This window comes from Triticum aestivum, chromosome 6A, assembly GCF_018294505.1.
Source record: "Triticum aestivum cultivar Chinese Spring chromosome 6A, IWGSC CS RefSeq v2.1, whole genome shotgun sequence".
NCBI lineage: Eukaryota > Viridiplantae > Streptophyta > Magnoliopsida > Poales > Poaceae > Triticum > Triticum aestivum.
The window spans coordinates 374,568,381-374,591,147 of record NC_057809.1 but is presented as its reverse complement, the minus strand read 5'-3'; positions in this window follow the sequence as shown (position 1 = coordinate 374,591,147).

Below are 22,767 nucleotides of genomic sequence, written 5' to 3'. Positions count from 1 at the left end.
TCGTCCATTGCCCACTTAGGCTTCCTGCCACACACTCGGGTGGTACTTCTTCAAATATTTGCCATTGAGAGCTCGAGGTAACAATGCCCCTTGTATTGATTCCACCAAATATGAATTTCCGGGAACAACTCTTGCAATTCTAAAAGGACCTTCCCAACTTGGAGACCACTTCCCGAATTTTCTATCTCTTGAACCAATCGGCGGAATCACTTTCCAAACGAGATCACCAAATTGAAAATTCTTCAACTTGACTTTCTTATTGTAAGCCCTTGCCACCCTCAACTTATCTCTCTCTATGGCATTCAAAGCAGCCAAACGTTTATCAGCAACCTCATCAATGTTGTCCATCATCAAGTTATAGAAGTCTATTGCCGATAAATCATTTTGTTTGGCTATTCTCAAAGCATTCAAATTTACTTCCACCGGTAAAACAGCCTCCTGACTATATTCTAGCTCATATGGAGTCACTTTCGTAGCACCATGCCTTGAGATTCTATGTGCCCATAATGCCTCAGACAACAAGTCATGCCATCTCCTTGGATTATCCTCAATATTCTTCTTGATGAGCTTGATTAAAATTTTATTGCTAGACTCAGCTTGTCCATTAGCTTGGGCATAATATGGAGAGGAATTGAGCAACTTTATTTTATAAGATTCGGCAAACTCTCTGACTTGGTGTGACATGAAAGATGAACCTTGATCTGTAGTTAACGTTTGAGGAATACCGAATCTATGAATAATGTGCTCGGTTATGAATTGAATTACCTCCGTATGCGTCATGTTCTTGAGAGGTACTGCTTCAGACCATTTAGTGAAATAATCAGTTGCCACCAATACGAACCGATGCCCTTTTGAGGAAGACGGATGGATTTGTCCAATGAAATCTAAACCCCAACCTTTGAAAGGCCACGGTTTGATAATAGGATGTAACATAGCAGCAGGAGCCAATTGAATATCACAAAACTTTTGACAAGCTTCACACCGCTTATAATATCTCAAGCAATCATTAATCATAGTCGTCCAATAAAACCCAGCACGTCGCAATAACCATTCAGCTTGGGAGCCGACTGGTGAGTGCCACAAATACCTTCATGTACTTCTCCCATAGCAACTCTTGCCTGGTCCTTGTCCAAACACTTTAGAAGAACATCATCGACGGTTCGGCGATAAAGACCATCATCTCTCATTGTATACTTGAAAGCCATACGCCGAACATCCCTGTCCACCCTTTCACTCGGATTGCACAAGTAATCAACAATGGGCTTCCTCCAGTCGGGATTGTCACCTGCACTAGACTTTTTGTTAATGGCCGAATCAGTGGGTTCAGGTTCGACCTCTCCCATATTGGCAAGACAAGACATCGGTCTTTGAGAGATATGAAACATGCCATGATCAACATGATATCCATATGCTTGTTGTGCCAATTCATTTGCTTTCCAATTGTCATGTCTAGATATATGAGCAATGCTAAAGCAATCCAAAGTAGAAATTATATCTAGACATCTATCAAGATAAACATTAAGTGATTCGTCCAAACACTGAAAGACTTTGGATATTTGCGGCACCACTAGTAACGAATCACCATAAGCCTCAATATGTGTAGCACCTATAGCAAGTAACATCTCTAGGCCGAATAACAATGCTTCATATTCGGCTTGATTGTTTGTGCAAAAATATTCTAAGCGGCATGAGGCTTCAAAAACAGCACCATGAGGAGATATATAAACAATACCAACACATTGGCCATTGCTACAAACTGAACCATCAAAGTATAATCTCCATGGTACTAATGAAACAAGGTTCATATCAACATCATGCTGTTATTAATCCGATGTTCAACAATGAAATTAGCAACAATTTGGCCTTTCATGGATTTTAGAGATTCATAAGCCAAATCATATTCAATCAAAGCATAAGCCCACTTGCCAATTCTACCACTAAGAATTGGCCTATGCAAGATGTATTTAATGACATCGGTTTGACAAGCTACTACACAAACACTCGGCACTAAATAATGTCTTAGTTTTGTGCAAGCATAATATAAGCATAGACATAATTTCTCAATAAATGTATACCTTGTCTCTGCGTCCAATAAGCGGCGGCTCAAATAAGTGATGGCATGCTATTTTCCTTCAGTCTCTTGAGTTAGAACAGCACCAATAACTCCTTCCTCTGCTGCAATGTAAAGTCCGAAGGGTTCCCTATGCTTGGGTGCTCTCATCACCGGAGGAGTGCACAAATAATTCTTGATCATATCAAATGCTTCTTGCTGTTTTGCCCCCCAAGTGAAATCAGCATCATTCTTTAACCGAAGGATAGGAGTAAATGCATCAACTTTCCCTGATAGATTAGCTATGAACCTTCTTAAATAATTGACCTTGCCAAGGAACTTTTGCATATCTCTCTTGCATGTTGGAGCCTCCACCTTCTGTATAGCCTCTATCTTTTTGGGATCAATCTCTATACAGTCTTCATGAATAATGAAACCCAAAAACTTGCCAGCTGACACGCCGAAAGCACACTTCAAAGGATTCATTTTCAATCCATACTTTTTCATTCTTTCAAAAGCTAAACGCAAATCGGCCAAGTGAGATTCAAAAGCATCCGATTTGACAACAATATCATCAATATAAACTTCAAGTATAACACCGAGTAAATCACGAAAAATCAAATTCATAGCCCTTTGATACGTGGCACCAGCAATTTTTAATCCGAATGTCATCACTGTCCACTCGAATAAACCAAGGAAACCAGGGCATCAAAAAGCTGTCTTGTACATGTCCTCTTCAGCCATAAAAATTTGATTGTATCCAGCATTACCATCAGAAAGCTAATAACCTTATGTCCAGAAGCATCATTAATAAGCATATCGGCTATTGGCATAGGATACTCATCTTTGGGTGTAGCCCTATTCAAATCTCTGAAATCAATGCACACCCTCAACTTGCCAGATCCTTTCTTCTCTACTGGGACAATGTTAGAAATCCACTCGGCATACCTGCAAGGTCGAATGAAATTAGCTTCATGCAGTCGACCGATCTCTTCCTTGATCCGGTCATATGTTTTCGGATTAAATTTTCTGGCCGACTGTTTATAAGGTCTAAAACCGGCCTTTATAGGCAACCGATGCTCCACTAGCTCTCGACTTAACCCTGGCATCTCATGATACTCCCATGCAAAGCAACAAACATATTCTTTCAATAGCTCGATTAACTTAGCCTTACAATCGGCTTTTAAATTTTTGTTTATAAATGTTAGTCGAGTGACTGAACCATCTCCAATATCTACCTCTTCTAATGGATCGGCTGATGTAAAACCTGTCCAAGTTTATCCATGTCATCCAACTCCTCTATAGACTCATACATATCGTTCTCATTGGACCGATACTTTACAAGACGTTTTTGTAACCACTCGGAATTAGGAACCATTTAAACATATCATACCTTGGAGCCGATTGCATTCACTCGGCTTTAAAGAGACGGGCACAAAACCATTCTTGGTTGCGTTGAGAAAATCAAATTCTGACAAGTCATGTCCCATCAAGCAAGTAGCATTGGGATGTTGCCAATCCACCGATGCATCGGCCAAAGCAACACAGGCCGACTTATCTGCGTGAATAACTTCCACTTCATCATCAACCCACTGAATCAAAAACTGGTGCATAGTGGATGGCACGCACTAGTTTGCATGAACCTAATCGCGGCCTAGTATGACGTTGTAGTTACCTTGCACCTCAGCGACAAAGAATGCAGTAGCCAAAGTTTTGCTTCCGACTGTAAGCTCCACATACATAACACCTTTGGCTTCAGTTTTCTCTTTGCCTTCAAATCCATTGAGCACTATATTGGTCTTGATCAATTCTTCATCAGGCAAACCCAATCTCTTGAAGACTGAATAGGGCATAAGATTTACCACAGCACCACCATCGACAAGCATCCGAGTGAGCAGCGACCCATTGATATGACCTCTGAGATATAATGGTTTAAGATGTGTTACTAGTTCTTTTGGCTTCTCGAATATTGCGTTTTTAGGGCCAAAATCCAGCTGAGCCACCTCCCCTTCTTCATCTACAGCATGAAACTCAGTAGGTAAGTAGTACACCATATTGATATCCATACCTTCATGAACCGGCATAGACTCATAGTCCAACATATCAGCCTCCTCCTCGAGTGCATCCACCGATTCTGAAATTTGTCTGTGTGAAGGATAATTAAGAAGTGTCGCGGACGATGTCATATCTGTTGCATCGTCCTCCTTTGGTGATGTAGGTATTGCTGTGATAGATGTAGAAGCTGCTGTATCTTGTATTTGTTTAGGCCTCCACACTTGTTTTGGTGGAACCATGGGTCGAGTGTCATCGAACAACTTATCCCTTTGTTTCTCGGCATCCTGTTCTGCCATCTCTTGACTCCTTAACCTCTGTAGTTTCCTCTTTTGTGTCTTTGTTAGCCCTGGAGGACACCACTTCGGCTGAGTGTATTTAGGATCCTTCGTCTTTACCTGGCTGGTGCTTGCCTCATGGTCATTAGCCTAGTGCTTTGGCGCGATAGCAAGTATCGCCTCAGTCGGATTGCTATGCACAATTGGTTGCTGTATGGCGAATGTTTCGGTACCCAAGATAAGTGAGTCGACATCCATTTTCTCCTTGCCTTTTCCCAACTCAACTGCTGCAACACTTGGTGATTTAACACGCCATTCTTTTCGACTTTCCAGATGCATGAAATTTCCACTCGGGCGCACCTTTTTACTCTGATGGAATCCACTCGGATGGATATCACTCGGATGGAATTCAGTCGGATGGAATCTACTCGGCCACATTTTTTCACTCGGATAGCTTCCTCACCTAGGTGCATTCTTACACTCGGATAATTTCCATCCGGTCGCATGTTTTGACCAACCGACCGATAGTTACCGATGTTCAGTCGACCTCTATATGAATAGTCAAGTCGATCCCAAACAGATTGTGTATGCTCTTATGGAAACGGCACCCTTGGTCCACTCGGTTTCATATACTGACTGAACATATCAGTTGATGGTGACCTTGGTCACTTCAGATGAGTCGACCGATTAAAGCTAGAACCGGCCGACTGGTTGGTGTACTTGGACAGCAACATATCAAAAGTTGGCTTGATCCGCTTGCGCTGTACTTTAACTTCATTCCTTTTCCACTTGCCAATTTCTGGACTCTTGGGCTTGACAAATCTCACACGAGCATTTTCTTGCACTTGCAGTTGCCCCCCGAGTGTAGAATTCTTGATGGTGATTTTGATCACTTCCTTGCCATCGAGTTGCTTACCAAGCACAACCTGTCTCCCCAAGACTTTGTTGTCCTCCTTGTCTTTCCTGGGCTCACCAACAATGACATTAGCTTTATTAGCAGATTCGGCTACCTCCGGCCGAATGAGTAGCTTCTTCCCCTCCAAATCCATGGTATTCATTGGAAAAGGCTGTTTATCAACTTGCATCTTAGAAAAGTTCAATCGGCCGTCATTAATGGCCGATTGTATTTGTCGTCAAAAAACATTGCAATCGTTAGTAGCATGAGAAAAAGAATTATGATACTTGCAATAAGCACGCCGTTTTAGCTCTTCAAACGGCGGTAAAGTATGAGATATTCTAATAATCTTAGCCTGCAGCAAAGCATCAAATATTCTATCACACTTAGCAATGTTAAAAGTGAACTTCATCTCTTCATCACGATTCTTATGAATCGGTTTCAGATCATTGCAAGTAAAGGGTTTGGCCTTAGATGGCCAAACAAATTCAGTAGCAAAAATATCACCCTCATCGTCCGAATGATCACTGTCATATTCCACCATATTCATCTTCGGACGATCGACTTTGTATCTATGTACTTCTTTGAGATCTTTGCTTCGGCTTTCCTGAGCCAAAGCCCTTTGTAAGACTTGGTTGATATTTAAGAACTCATAACCTTCTAGCTTTTCTCTAATGGAAGTTCTCAAACCACTCAGCACTAGGTCTGCCAAGTCTCTCTCGGTTATCACCAAACTAAAACACCGGTTTTTTGTTTCTCTGAATCTCTTGACATAATCGGAGACCGATTCATCATGCTTCTATTTAACCGATGTTAGATGTGATAACTTGAGTTCATTGTCGCCGCTATAAAAGTGATCATGAAATTTCTGCTCTAGCTGTGACCAAACCCGAATGGAACCATGTGGTAAAGAAGAAAACCATGAAAATGCAGTACCAGTTAAAGATAAAGGAAACAAACGCACTTTCAACTCATTTAGTGAGCCTGCTTCACCTAGTTGTGCTAAGTATTGACTAACATGCTCCCATGTGGTTTTTGTGCCCTCTCCATTGAACTTAACAAAATCTGGAATCTTATATCTCGGAGGGCACTGGATGGCATCAAAGTACTCGGGGTACGGCTTTTGGTAAATCTGATTCCGAGGTAACTCAACTCCAAAATTCTCTCTAAGCATCTTAGCCATCTCCTCTCTAAGATTAGCTAGACCATCATCCGTAGTGGACAATGAAGCTTGTAGCAGTGGCATAGAAGGAGTAGGGTTGCTAGTTGTGGGTAGGAATTGTGGCATGTATGTCGACCCATAATTTGGTAGTGGTCGAGTGGTTGTAGCTGTAGGTAGAGTTTGGTTCGGCGTTGCCACCGAACCTGTCATGCTCATAATAGGATTAATGGGTGTAGTCACAATCTGATTTGTTTGGGTACGATAATAAGTCATCGGCACGGGAGGCGCCGATGCAATAGGTAAAGCTAGATTAGGGTTTTGCACACTAGCAGCTACACCATTATTACCACTAGACGATTGAGATATATTCTTCTGAGCATTAGTATTTTCTATAAAAGTTTGATAGACTAGATTGTTACCATCAGCAATACAACTTTCAATCTCAGCCCACTCCTCAGGAGAAAAGGCAGTACTTACAGAAGGCTTAACCTGTTCAGTTTGAAGAGGAGGGAACTTGATTTCTTCAATCGGAGTGATATTGCCTTGGCGATCTTTCTTGAATTTTGCAAGGAACTCCTGCAGGTCCTTCTCCTCGCGCGCCTTCTTGTACTCCTCATAGACTTGGCAATGATCGGCCGATATCTCATCAAGACTAGGCTTAATGATGTTATCGACGTCTACCTCAGATGGTTTGGGAAGATCGGACATGGTGGATGATGACGATTGATCTTCGGTCCCCAGCGGAGTCGCCAAAAAGTGTGTTGACACACGAACACGTCACGTGTACCCTCGACACCGGGGGTGATGCACCGCAGCTCATGTCGAAGGAGACCCGACTGATAGCACGATACGCAAGACAGTCGACGGGCGCTTTTGCAGACCTGAAAACCCCACACCCCCTAGAGGGACCCCGTCAGGGAGTGCGGCGGCTATGGGATGCCCTAGGTCGATTCGCTCGCCCCTAGAGCCTCGGGATTCGCAGCTCTCAAAGATGAAGAACAGCGAAGAACGAGATAGAAAAACGGTGGAGAGATAAAACGTCGATGAAAAAGTAGTATATTGATTTGTTCTATTGTGTGTTGTTCAATCGGCCATCACACCCAACATATATAAGAGGCGACTGGACTTCCCGTACAAGTTAAGGATTCATCTAGGCTTTCCTTACAAGAAAAATTACATCAATTCACGTCCTAGAGTCCTAATTCTATTCCAACTCGGATTCAGTCTGAATCTCGCCCAAACTCTGTCTTCCTTCTTGCGCGGGCTGCCGGGCTTGCATATGATCTCCGATCGAGATGTCCCAAATATCAAACTTGTGCACCTCGACGATACGAACAACTCTCATGTTGATCACTTTTTCAAATAAGGCCATCTTGAATACTTTTAGAGGTCATCTTTATCTTCCAGTCGGACTCGGCCTTGCAGTAGACTGGATTATCCGAGTCTCGTAGTGAATTTGTAGGCTATATATTATCTCTGATGATGATGACTCCAAAATCAAAGTTTACCGTATTGATGATACACACAACTTCTGTATTGAACACTTCTTCATCCAAGGTCATTTTGATAAACTTTCGAGCACATGTTCAATTTCACTCGGACTTGAGCTCATCCACTCGGATATTAGACACTTTCACTCGGATAGTCCGATTGGGCTTTTTCAATCGGAAGACAATCTTTCACTCGGATGACTTTATTTCCACTCGGATGACTATATTTCCACTCGGATGACTATATTCCACTCGGAAGGCACTATCTTATTCAATCGGCAAGTTTTTCTCCCGATGGTAATCTTTTCACTCGGAATATTTTCACCTGGACGACAATTTCACTCAGATGATCATATTTCCACTCGGATGACTATATTTCCACTTGGATAATAATAAGTTCATCCGGGCAGCAAACTTTCCCTCGACCGGTAAATTTTCACCCGACTGTAAACTTTCATTCGGATGGTAAACTTTTTACTCGGATTTCCGACTGAAAACATAGCCCGATCTTGATTTGTCTCTCCAGGCCTCATACGACCTCGGATTGAGATGAATTATATATGAATATCGATTGGCCCGATGAGACGAAACTTTTCCGTGTTGATGGTTTTTCGATTCAAGGCCGTATTGATGGCCGAATTACTCGCGCAACCTATCAGACAAGTGTCTGGCACCTCGCGCCATATTTCCGTTGAGGTTCAGTCTGCAGTATATTGCCTCTAACTTTTGCATATGAACTCGGATTGAGATGATTTATATATCAAAATCAATTGCCTTGATGAGACGAAGACAATTCCTTAAGAGTGATCCTTCATCCGAGGTCATTTAGAAGACGTGATTGGCCGCAAACCACTCGGAACATTGAACTATGCCACTCGGAGTATAGTTTCGGTCCGTAAGATAAAGTCGAATGAATGTAACCGAAACATCTAAGTGGTTCCACTCGGTGACATGAATATTTTTATGCTAAAAACTCATTCACTCGAGACCATCTTCATTGCAATCTGTATCTTGCCAAAATCAGGTGTCAACACCCGGCAATGGGCGAGTCCACCACCAAAAGAAAGCAACCAAGGCTCCCCGGCAGAGCCTGCCTGGGCTTGCGGGGGCAGAACCACCCCACCAACCACCCAAGCATGACTCACGTCGTCAATCAATGCGGTGTCAAGCCGCGAGATGATTATGTGGCAGCCATTTCCTACAGAGAAGCCTACAGGTGACACCCATCCTGCGACGTGTCAATAGAGCAGGTGCGGAGCTGGCGAGACAGTCCGGCAGGCCTTGTCGGGTGACCAGTGATGTGACCCTCAGCGGTGCATTTAATGCACCCTGTCAGCTCTCAGATCTAGGTATGATAGCACTGTTCACTATCATATCAATGGATAATGACCACTTTGCCATTGTGGTGACCCCTTAATCTATAAAAGGAGGCCCATGGCACTCGTGGGAGGGGTTAGAAGGTAGGAAAGTTGAGAACCCCAAGGCACCACACACGCATAGTCGCTGCGCCCCCGTGGCAAACCTTGCCGGGCAAGTGTACTACGCACCACCATATTTATTCCTCCATCAATCCACTAAAGTAGGAGTAGGGTCTTACGCCTCGCGGCTGCCCGAACCTTGGTAAATCGCTTGTGTGCTCCCCGACGTGCTACCGTATGCCGGTCTGCTCTTTGTGCAACGCGCCGTCCCCCGTGCTGAACCAACAAGGGACCACCCGGTCCCATAGATGGTCGCGGAAATCCTGCGACACTTATGAAATTGAATCTTTGTTCGAAAAGTTTGAAGATTTTGATGATTCGGTTTATAGACCTGAAAATTGTGCTATCCTTAAATATTGCTATGATAATTATAAATACAATTATGATATTTATGCATTTATTAAGAAAGTCTCCGTTGTCCAAGAAGAGACTAATATTTTGCAGGAGTCTATGGAAGAAGGAATTGATGAAACTGCGAGCTCATTGGATGAAAAAGATGATGAGGAGAGCGAAGAACAAGCGGAGGAAGAAAGGATTGATCACCCGTGCCCAACTTCTAATGAAAGTAACTCTTCAAATCATACATTGTTTAATTTCCCTTCGTTCTTACTGAAGTATGAATGCTATGATAATTGCTATGATCCCATTGATTCATTTGAAATATCCCTTTTTGATGGACTTGATGCTTGTGGCCAAGATGCCAATATGAATTATGCCTATGGAGATGAACTAGCTACAGTTCCTTATATTAAGAATGAAATTTTTTCTATTGCACCCACACATGATAGTCCTATTCTCCTTTTGGATTCTCCCAACTACACTATATCGGAGAAGTTTGCACTTATTAAGGATTACATTGATGGGTTGCCTTTTACCGTTGCACGTGATGATTTTGGTGAATATAATATGCATGTGCTTGCTGCTCCTACTTGCAATTATTATGAGAGAGGAACTACATCTCCACCTCTTTACGGTTTCGATATGATAAAATTGCAGGAAACTGCTTATGCTATGTATAGGCCTTTACTTGATGTGCATGAATTGTTCTTGTATGACATGCCGATGCATAGGAAGAGAGTTAGGCTTGGTCATTGCTTGATATATATTGCTTTGTGCTCACTACTAAATGCCAAATCATTGCTAATTAAAATTGTCTTTGATATACCTTGGGATCCGGGTGGATCCATTACTTGAGCACCTTATGCCTAGCTTAATGGCTTTAAAGAAAGCACTGTCAGGGAGAAAACTCGAAAGTTTTAGAGAGTCATTTATTTCTATGCTTTTATAAAGATTAAAAACAAAAAATATAGAGGGGAACTTAAAACTTCACAAAAAGAAAAGTGAAAGTGATATAGATGAGCACCATGGAAGCGGGAGCATGCCTTGAACTTTATTCATGCCCATGGAAACTTTGTGAATCTTGAATTGCCGAAACTTTTCAACAAAAATAATTATCCCGTTGTAAAATTCTATTGTATTATAAAAATAATGTGCCAAGATTTGCCTTCCGGATGAGTAGATTGCTTGTTGGTATGTGTGGTGCAAAAACAGAAACTTTGGCTATAGTGCGTGATTTTACATTTTTTACTCGAAAGTCAAAAGCTTCTGAAACTTTTTTCATAGTATTTATATAAAAATTGTTTATTTTTCCTACTTTTTCATAATTTTTGGAGTACTAGAAGTATGCTGAATGTTCATATTACTACAGCCTGTCATGTTTAAGATAGATTCTGCTTTTGATGCATTGTTTTGATGAAACTATCGATTTGTATCGGTGGTATAAGCCATGGCAAAGTTATATTACAGTAGCTACAATGCAAAAACAAAATATGAATTGTTTTGCAACAGTCTTAGAGTAGTGATTTGCTTTATTATACTAATGGATCTTACCGAGGTTTTTGTTGAGTTTTGTGTGGATGAAGTGATCAAAGATCGAGGAGGTCTCGATATGAGGAGCAGGAGGAGAGGCAAGAGATCAAGCTTGGGGATGCCCAAGGAATCCCAAGGAAATATTTAAGGAGACTCAAGCGTCTAATCTTGGGGATGCCCTGGGAGGCATCCCATCTTTCTTCAACAAGTATCGGTATGTTTTCGTCTTCGTTTTGTTCATGTGATATGTGCAAATCTTGGAGCGTCTTTTTCATTTAGTTTTAATTTTTATTTTATGCACCATGCTGGTATGAGATAGTCCATGATCTATTTATAGAATGCTCATTGAACTTCACTTATATCTTTTGAGTATGGCTTTATAGAATGCTTCATGTGCTTCACTTATATCATTTGAAGTTTGGATTGCCTGTTTCTCTTCACATAGAAAATCATTGTTTGAAGAATGTTGTTTTGCTTCACTTGTATTTATTAGAGCATGGTATTTTGTAGAAAGAATAAAACTCTCATGCTTCACTTATATCTATTTAGAGAGCCAACATGAATTGGTCATTTGCATGGTTAGTCATGAAATCCTACATAAAACTTATGGATCACTGACTATGATATGTTTGATTCCTTGCAATAGTTTTGCGATATAGAGATGGAATATGTGGGAGGTACTAGTAAACGGTTGTGGTTAGTAAGAATATTGGTGTTAAGGTTTGTGATTCCCGAAGCATGCACGTATAGTCTCTTGTTATGCTATGAAGTTGGAGCATGATTTATTATTGATTGTCTTCCTTATGAGTGGAGGTCGGGGACGAGCGATGGTCTTTTCCTACCAATCTATCCCCCTAGGGGCATGCGTAGTAGTACTTTGCTTCGAGGGCTAATAAACTTTTGCAATAAGTATATGAGTTCTTTATGACTAATGTGAGTCCATGGATTATACACACTCTTACCTTTCCGCAATTTGCTAGCCTCTATGGTACTGTGCATTGCCCTTTCTCACCTCGAGAGTTGGTGCAAACGTCGCAGGTGCATCCAAACCCCGTGATATGACACGCTCTATCACACATAAGCCTTATTATATCTTCCTCAAAACAGCCACCATACCTACCTATTATGGCCTTTCCATAGACATTCCGAGATATACTGCCATGCAACTTCCACCGCTTCTGTTTTGATGACTTGAGAATTCATTGTCATATTGCTTTGCATGATCGTATAGCTGACATAGTAGTTGTGGCTCAGCCACCATTCATCATTTTTATACATGTTACGCTAGATCATTGCACATCCTGGTACACTGCCAGAGGCATTCATATAGAGTCATACATTGTTATAGGTATCGAGTTGTGATTTTTATTTCTTTTGAGTTATAAGTAAATAGAAGTGTGATGATCATCATTATTCATTTTTAGACCAGTGCCTAGTGAGGAAAGGGTGGTGGAGAGTATGATTCCACCACAAGTCAGGATGAGACTCCGGACAATGAGAGAAAAAAATAAAAAAATAAAAAATAAACAAATAGAGAAGGGGAATTGTTAGTGCCGATGTACAAAAGTAGGGGCCCTTCTGTATCCCTTTACTTGTGCCCGGGCAGTCGTAGCCACACCTGCGGCCGGGCTCGGCAGGGCAGAGGAAGGAAACATGCAAGGCTGCCGAGGCAACACCCAAGCCAGAAGCATAAAGAGCAAAGGGACAAGATGGGCTTCCCGTGACAAGAGCCTTGCTGGGACGGCCTGCATGGCCCCGGCAAGAGCCTTGCTGGGGCAACTTGCCGAACACCAGCAAGACCGCCACCCTTTTGCCTGAGAGTTATGACGCCATCGATAACGTCAAGACCAAGGCTCAGGAGTGCCTGCACGGTGGCATGCAGTTCTTGGTGAAACCCAAAGGCCTGCAAGCCTAGATGAGCACCATAAGACGAAGACCCCCAGCAAGATCTTGCCGGGGATGCTTGCCGGGGACGCTGGCAATCCCCCGGCAAGACCCTTGCTGGGGAAGCCCGCGAGACCCCGGCAAGACCCTTGTTGGGGGCATCTACGAAGCTGAGACCAGGCCCGCACATGCCAGAGTTTCGCTGCCCCGTGCCCGTTTCGATGTGGCGGCCAGCCTGCCAACTAGGCACACACGTGCGCGGCAGCATGCAGCTTCTAGGCCAACCAGCCAAGCACCTGGGTGGTGGCATGCAGATCTTCGTGAAGACCCTGCCACGGCACCAGCTCAGCAGCCAGCCAGCATGGTGATGCATACCTCGTCACCTTGGACGCGCGTCGAAGCAAGGGGAGGCGGCGATGGACTGGATGAGCTTATTTACCATCCCCGATGAAGCAAGAGCACACATAGGCGGCACACTAAATGCATTTGTCCTAGGATGTCAGGAGATAGACTTGTACACTATACATACTTTCCACCTCCTGTGTGCCACTGTGGCAACCCCTTTGACATATAAAGGAGGCCCGAGGCGTACTGAGGAAGGATTTGGACTTTTTGGGCTAGGCATGCACCGTAGCTAGCTCAAGAGCTCAAGAACACTAAATACACACAAAGCAGGACTAGGCTTTTATGCATCGTTTGCGGCCCGAACCTGGGTAAAAATCCCACTGAGTTGATCTTCTAGACCCGCTCTTTGCGCAGCCCCACGCCCCGCCAACCCTAGAACGGATTCCATCGAGGGATCCCATAGGTGTCATTCCTGAACACCGATGTTGGTGTCAAAACCGGCGGATCTCGGGTAGGGGGTCCCGAACTGTGCGTCTAGGATCGATGGTAACAGGAGGCAGGGGACACAAAGTTTTACCCAGGTTCGGGCCCTCTTGATGGAGGTGAAACCCTATGTCCTGCTTGATTAATATTGATGATATGGGTAGTACAAGAGTAGATCTACCACGAGATCGGAGAGGCTAAACCCTAGAAGCTAGCCTATGGTATGATTGTTGTTCTGTATGTTCTATTGACTAGCCTGGCCTCGGTTTATATAATGCACCAGAGGCCTAGGATAACAAGTGTCCTAGCCGAATACGTCGGTGGGGTGGAGTCCTTGTCTTGATCGCCAAGTCTTGTGGAATCTTCCTTGTATGCGGCAGCTGTCCGAAATGGCCCATGAGTATGCGGCCATGGGGGTCCTCGGCCCAATCCAACTGATCGGGAGACGATGTGATGAGTACCCCCTACTCCAGGACACCGTCAGTAGCCCCCTGAACCGGTCTTCAAGTTAGGGACGCTCCTCGATTCTTCCGAACTGTTCTTCATCTTCGGTTGACGGTCTTGAAAACTGGTTCAACAAATCTTCTCATCTTCGATCTTGAGGATCGCCGAAATGCATTCGAAGAGTTTACACGTCGGGTATCCGAGGAGCCCCTTTAAGTTTCCGGCCTTTATCAATGCCTTGTTATTTTTATGCCACACCTCGGGTTCAAAGAAGTTTGAAGTTGTTCCCAGGAGGCAGTGTCCTCTTGCGTTCGAGCTCTAACGCCGGACTGTATTCGAGGTATCTTTTGCAGCCGAGCACCAATGCCGGACTGCTTCCCAGCTCTAATGCCGGAATGTATCCGAGCTCCAACGCTGAACTATGTATCCGAGTTCCAACACCGGACTATATCCGAGGTGTCATATCACCTTGGTTCAAAAAAGTTTGAAGGAGTTTAGCCGAGCTTAACAACGGAAATGCCCTCTACGGAGCCAGCCACTAGCGCCCGAGCTTTATGCCGGACTGCTTCCAAGGTGGTGCACCATCCCGAATGTGGGCCGATTTTTGTGATTTTTTTTATTGGTGCAATTTATTCTCTGCCGAGATATATAGCCAGTAGCCCCCAAGGTGTGTATCGGTCTAAAACCTGAGATGCACCTGAAGGATGACGTAAGACCGCTGATCCCAGTAGCCGCTGAGACTCAGGTTGATTTGCAAAATCGGCCTGAGGATCAAGTCCAAGCTCGGAAGAATACTTTGGGACACTAAAAGCGGTGTGCTCAGTCTTCGAGACTCAGGTTGTGTGCGGCTGACCAACCTGAGGATCAAAATCTCCTCGGAAACTATATTGCACATAAAATTTTCTGCATTGGACAAGCAATGCAGTAGACCACGAGACACTTGTCGGGTGGTAACACCAGATCAGGGGATCGATGTGCCCCTTTAATATTTGTTAACAATAAGCCCGAAGCCCAGTAGCCCCCGAGCCTTAATGCGGGCACGAGTGGCCGAATTAAGGATCAATATCCATAGTAAAATCACAAATTATGTGTAATGACTCTATGTATCCAAGTACTTTACGTCATTAATGCTCGGATCCGCATTGTACAAAACTTTGTTGACTGACCATCGACTTCCACCTCCTCGGCCAGTAGCTGAGGAGTGTTTGTCCTACTTTATAAAGCCTTTATGAGGGCAAAGATTTATCACAAACAAGGCAATCTGGCCATACGGTTTTATAAACAAAGGTACATAGAGAGTTATATTACTGTTTAACAAAAGAAATGTCTTCCAAAGTGTCACATCCCTAGCTTCTGGTAATGCTCTAGGCTAGCTTCATGTGTGCATCATGTTTAAATTCTGAAACCTGAACTGAGGAATTTTAGAAGCCTCAAAACCCTAAATAAAAGAGGGGCAAAAACCCTAGAAATCTCATCCATTGCTCCAAAATGCTCTTCTTAAATGTTGATAATTTTTGGTAAGGGTTCTGGTCCCAACCAAAATATTGAACATTTTTAAGGAATTATTTTTGGGACTTTGGATTTAATTCATTAGCTATTTGAATTTGAATTATATTCATATAATTAGAATATAATTTCAAATACCCCTGAAATATTTTATAAGCTTTTGGAAAAGTCCATCTAGCAATATAAAATATTCAGAGGAGTTTTTGGCATTGTTTGAATTATTTTAAATTCAAAACAGTGGCAAAATAAATTAAATAAAACAAAACAGAAGAACAAAATAAAACAGCGCAGAAAGCCACCTGGGCCACTTACCTGGCGCCACTTACTGGCCCAGCTCCATCTGGCCGGCCCAGCCCACCTCCTCCCCCTTGTCCTCTTCCTCCTCTGCCAGGAGGACGAACAGAGGCGAGGCGTGGCACGCGCCCGAGAGGCCTCGGCCACCTCCTGCTTCCCGGCCACCTCCTGCTTCCCCCGGCCTCCCTAGCAACGCCACGACGACGCCTCATGCCCCCTCGCCCCTCTTCCTCCCTCGCTGCTCCCTCTCTCTTCCCCGAACACTCTCCCCCTCCTCTGTTCCCCTCACCGAACGCGCCCGCCGCCGCCGACGAGAACCACTGCGGCCAGGGTCTCTCCCTCGTTCCCTTGAGCAGCCCAGAGGCTCCGCCTCGACCCCCTCTTCCCCTCCACCGAGCCACGAGGTCCCGGACGCGCTGCAATGCCGCCACCATCACCGTTCCCCTCGTCGGCCACCGGAGATCGCCGCCGTCAATTCTCCGTCGTAGAAGTGTCCCCGAGCCACTGAGCCACCCTGCTATCTCCCTGTGAGCTTGCCGTCGTTTCCCCTCACCTCTTTCTCTCGCGCGCGCCCTGTAGCCGCCGCCCCACGAGCACCCGAAGCCGCCGTCCGCCATGGCCGGTGAGCTCCGTGCTCCCGAGCTCCTCCGCCTGCGCTCGTTGCCTCCGGGTGTTCCTGGTGACCCCAGCATCCCGTAGAGCCCATCGGTCGCGCCCGCCGTGCCGTGTAACGCCGAAACCGAGCACGCCCGAGCTCCGGCCGCCGCTGCCGAGCTCGAGGCCATCGTCTCCGGCCGCCCTAGCTGCTGCTGTTTGCTGAAACGGGCGCGGGTGAGCTCCAGCTCTCCGTAGCCGCTCTCCTCCGTCCATTTGGACGCCGGAGGAGCGAACCCGAGCCCTCCGCCGCGCCTGTTGCCACCGGCGACGAACCGCCGGCGTGTTAGGCCCTGTTGACCAAGGGTTTGACCTCCCCTGGGTCATTTACATGTGGGCCCAGGGCCCTGCTAATTTAGTTTAGATGCTAATTAAATTTTAGCTAACCCACTGACTCACTGACAGGTGGGGCCTAGCCCTGTTAATTAACCCAGTTCAGTTTAATTAAATTCTAACTAAACTAATTTCACTGACATGCGGGACCCACTGTCAGGTTTGACCCGGACCAGCCCAGTTGACCCTGCTGACGTCACTGTGACATGGGCTGACGCAATAAGTATTTTCTGGATTTAAAAATAATCAGGAAATTCCAGAAAATGCCTAAAACTTCAATAAATCATAGAAAATTAACCGTAACTCCAAATTAAATAAATTATATATGAAAAATTATCAGAAAAATTCAAGGAATCCATCTGTACCACTTTCATGCATGTTAGAACAACTTATAGCTGCTGTTTAGCACAAATCAATTAAATGGCATTTGAATAATCACATATGGAGTTTAAATTTGAATCTTGTATTCAAACCAACTTCATTTAATCTGTTGCTAGTTGCATTAGCTCAAAACACATTCATTTTGCCATGTCATGATCATGCATCATATTGTGCATTGCATTGATTGTGTTCCCTTCTATGTTGCTGGTATTTGTCCCCTCTCGATAGACGTGATACCGATGATGTGATCGTTGACACTGATGAAGACTCAATGCTATCTTCAGAAGTGCCAGGCAAGCAAAACCCCCTTGTTCATTCCGATAAAATCCTACTGTCTCGCTCCTGCTCTCTTTTACTGCATTAGGACAACAACGACATATTTATTTGCTTGCTGCGATAGCTGAACCCCTTTATCCTTTGCATGACCTGTCATTGCCACAGTAAATAGATGAAACCCACTAGCAGGAGTAGGAGTTGTTTGAGCCCTGTTGTGCCTACTCATTCATGCTTGTTTGTCATGCCTGCTACTGCTTAGAGTTGTGTCAGGTCTGATTCATCTGGGATGAATCAGAGGTGTGTGAACATGTCCTACTGTGTGTGAGCTAAGTGTGTGAACACGATTTGGTAAAGGTAGCGGTGAGAGGCCATGTAGGAGTACATGGTGGGTTGTCTCATTGAAGCCGTCCTTAGGAACTGAGTTCTGTGTTTGTGATCCATGACTCAGCTACTACCATACATTGGGCCCTGAAATACGACCCCGCTCGACTTCTTATTCACCCTTGTCCTCTATCCAGGAGTTGCAAGTAGTTTCTGGTGTTTGTAGTATGCTGGAGGCCATGGACAGCGCTGACCGTAGGGGTGGGCTGTGATGCGGTAGGCACGTGGCCGAGTAAACCGGGCGCCCGTTTGGTGTCACGGAACCCTGTTCACATCGTTTGGGGCTGTGAGCGAAACTCCGGCCGGATCTCCTCATGGATGGAACCCGAATAGGCGATAAACCTGGACTAGAGACTTGAGTGTTTAGGTAGGTCGTGGTCTACACCCACGTCGGCTTTCGCTTGAAGTCTGCCGAGCACATGTCGTGTGCAGACGCTAAGTGGTGGAAACATGTATGAAGAAGTACACCCCTGCAGGGTTAACATCATCTATTCGAATAGCCGTGTCCGCGGAAAAGGACTTCTGGGTTGCTTATATCAGTTCATAGACAAGTGAAAGTGGATACTCTAAAATACGCAAGATAAGCGTGAGTGCTATGGATGGCGTTCTCGTAGGGAGACGGGAGCGGATCCATAGTGGTGTATTGATATGGTGAATATGTGGACTCGTGTGCGCCACCTCAAAAGAGTTACATTGCAGTCGTAGTTCAAGATAGCCACCGAGTCAAAGCTGGCTTGCTGTAGTTAAACCCCACCATCCCTTCATTGCTAATGATGCATATGTAGATAGTTCTGATGTAAGTCTTGCTGGGTACATTTGTACTCACGTTTGCCTATTTTATGTTTTTGCAGAGAGACTTCGGTCTCACTAGTAGTTTCGCGTGGACTTCGACGTTTAGCTTGTTACCTCAGCTACGATCTTGTGCCTCGGTAGGATCTGGTAGATAGTCAGGCTTCTCAGCCTTTTTCATTTATAGATGTCTGTACTCAGACATGATAGCTTCCGCTTGTGCTTTGATTTGTATGCTCTGAATGTTGGGTCGTGAGACCCCTGTTTGTAATATCTCGCTCCTCGGAGCCTATTGATTAAAATACTTGAGTTGTAGAGTCATGTTGTGATGCCATGTTGTATTTGCACATATCGAGCATATTGTGTGTATGTTATTGAAATGCTTGGTATGTGTGGGATCTGACCATCTAGTTGTTTATCTTTAGTAGCCTCTCTTACCGGGAAATGTCTCCTAGTGTTTCCACCGAGCCATGGTAGCTTGCTACTGCTCCGGAACACTTAGGCTGGCCGGCATGTGTCCTTCTTCGTTCCTGTGTCTGTCCCTTCGGGGAAATGTCACGCGATGAATACTGGAGTCCTGTTAGCCCGCTACAGCCCGGTTCACCGAAGTCCTGCTAGCCCAGTGCTACAGCCTGGATTCACTCGCTGATGACCGACACGTTCGATGCTGGGTCATGGATGCCTGTCCCTGTAAGTTTGTGCCACTTTGGGTTTACATCTAGCCATGTCAGCCCGGGCTCTTTATCATATAGATGCTAGCGACACTGTCATATACGTGTGCCAAAAGGCGCAAACGGTCCCGGGCAAAGGTAAGGCGACACCCATGGGAATACCGTGCGTGAGGCCGCAAAGTGATATGAGGTGTTACATGCTAGATCGATGTGGCATTGAGTCGGGGTCCTGACAGCGTTGGTATCAGAGCTTGACTGCCTGTAGGATTACCAAGCCAAACTGGTCGAAGTTGAGTCTAGAAATTCTTTAGTTATATAAGGGAATTGATTGTGGGATGGAACGTAAGGCTCTTTTACTCCTTATATCTCATGCCCTTCTGATCTGAGTCATCTTATCTTTTCTACGGGGATTAAGAACTAGGCTATCTCTTCTTTCTATCAGGATCACGTGTTACTAATCCGTAGACTTATAGATTGTTGGACTTAAGCCTCGTTTCAGTTCCTACTACTTCTGTATGTTAATTATTGATCTCGAGACCTTGATATTGTGCTTCTGAGTGGTTATGCCACCATTTTTGTGAATGTCTCAAATCTTTTCTGAGCATTTACAGCTGTTATGCTGTCCGAGTCATCCCAGGTTTCTAAGTAGTCTGATGTAATTGCAAATCCTTTCTTCCCGTTTCAATGTTCCCATGGGCCAGATTAACCACACTAATCAGTGAGTTGAGGTACTCCGTTACCTTGACATATATGTTGGAAATATTATTATGACCCTAGGTGTCTTAGGGGATCATCTAGTAATTTAGCCATGAATTATGTTCCCAGTGTGATGATTCTGGCCATCATTCTCGAAAGCATCCCGTGATGCTACTTAGTAATAGGTATTCTGTTCCTGGGTTCTTGAACCCGAGATTCACTCTACCTACTTCATGTTGATAGTAATTGCTAGTGCCTTTAGGATATTAGTAACCTTTGCATTAGTCCTCGAGGTCCGTGGTATTTCCTTCTTCCAAATACTATGAACCACTTATGGCAGTAGTTTGTTGGATCAAAAGATCATAACAAGAGTGCTCTTGATGAGTTCTCCATTATATATTGTGGCTCTGCCAGTTCTACCTTTCTGCATGGGTTATCCGGAAGAAATATGTTGAACTTCGTTCGACATGCTAAACCATGCATCCACAACTCAGAAAATCATATGTTCCTTTGAGTTGTCCTTCTTTAGTTTGTCTTCTGACCCTCGTCTATCAATTGATAGTCAAGAGTATGCGTGCATTCGTTTATCGATGCCTATTACTCTTGTGGTCCGTCAAGCCATTCTATCGCGGAATGACTAGGAGAAACAAACTCCAGTACCTCTTCCCTATCCAGGATTGGGTCAAAGAAGTTGTGCTCCACAGATCAAATTGCTAATCCAGCTTTTGTTCTGCTCTACCTTGGAGTATTACATATTTTATATCGAGATTGTTATAGGAATTGCACACCATCCTATGAACTCTTGGTGCAGTGATACTTCTTGCCATCATTGTTCATTCCTCGGTTCCTGTGTTATTGTAACCGGAATGCCGACAAATGAATCATGGCGTGTGAAATCAATACTCCTAGCAACCTCGTTGCTTGGTAGTTAAATGGACGATAATCTCATTCTTAGCGTGTTGGTTTTTGAATCATCCTTCTAAGACTGATCGTGCTACCTAGTTCTTATTTCGGTGCACCCTTCGATTGATGAGTTAGGATCTTGTCAAGTCCTCACTCATTTGATCATATCGTCTTGCCCTCAAAAGCGAGATTGTTCTCGAGCTTAGTAACATACCGGTGGTTCATGATTTTCTGAATATCTTCTCGGAAGTTTCACCAGGTCGTCACCTGACCGTTATGTTGAGCTCGTGATCAAGTTGGTTTCTTGTGAACCACCTTCTCTCCAAGAATCGGTGTTAGATATCCCTGAGCTAGTTGGTTAAGCTAGACAACAACTTGGAGAGTTGAAGGATAAAAGCTTGCCTGACTTAGTTCGTTCCAAAGGGATAATCTTGTGTAGTGTGTGTTGGAGAAAGATGATATCTTCATCGATTGGTCCCTGTGATCAATTGCTGGACCTATTGTCTTATCAATCCTTTGATTTGAGAGTGGGCTATCGTCAAATCAAATCAGTACCAATGATGCTCGTAATGTTGTCTTATTCGTGGTTGATCCCTCGAGCATACACCATTACATCTTTGGCCTGACCAATGCTATCACTTGTTCACTTAACTATGGAATTCCTTTTAAAAGGAAACCCAGATGAATTGTTGTTGAGCCCATTGACAACATCCTTATCTCCTCCATGATTTTGTTGGACATTAAGCTAGTGTTGGAAACTTTTGAAAGCATTTTCTTCATGCTAGCTCATGAAGTATTTGTTGATGAAAGGAGTGACTTCCTTTTATACACGTGCATTTGGTGAAAGTTGCCGCCGTGAATTTGAGAAAGTTAGTTTTGCTTCCTCTGGAATCATTCCAAGTCAATCATGCATACGTGCGAAGTATTCTGTGGTCTGGAGATTTGCAACTCCATTCCATATGTATATCCTAGCACACCAAGCCACTGATTGAGTTGTTCAAAGATAAAGGAGTCTGTCCAAGGTGAACTCTTTGGACTTCCACGCGTGGAGACTTCGATGTCATTAATAATGGTTCCCCCTCCTGAACTCGGTAGTGTTTTATCATAAGACTACTTTGTGGTCATGCTTGTCTTGGACATCGTGTTCACCTGTTTGTAGCAGAACCAGCTCATGTTTTGGAGCTTGCTATCGTAGTTCATCTCCCGAGAATCCCGCAACGTCATCTCGTCGATTTGTGTTGCAAACTTCCGTTTTTTTTTCCTAGACTCGATGAGTCTGGAATATCCTGACACCAACCAGATCTGAATCTCAGGCAGATATGATGGTTTGGAACATTTCCCAAGAACTATAACATCGGTCCCTCGGAAACCGGTAAAGTGGATGTCATGGCCAGCACCACCCAGCCGAAAGACCTGTTATTATAATATCTTGATTGAGGAAGTTGGCCACCTC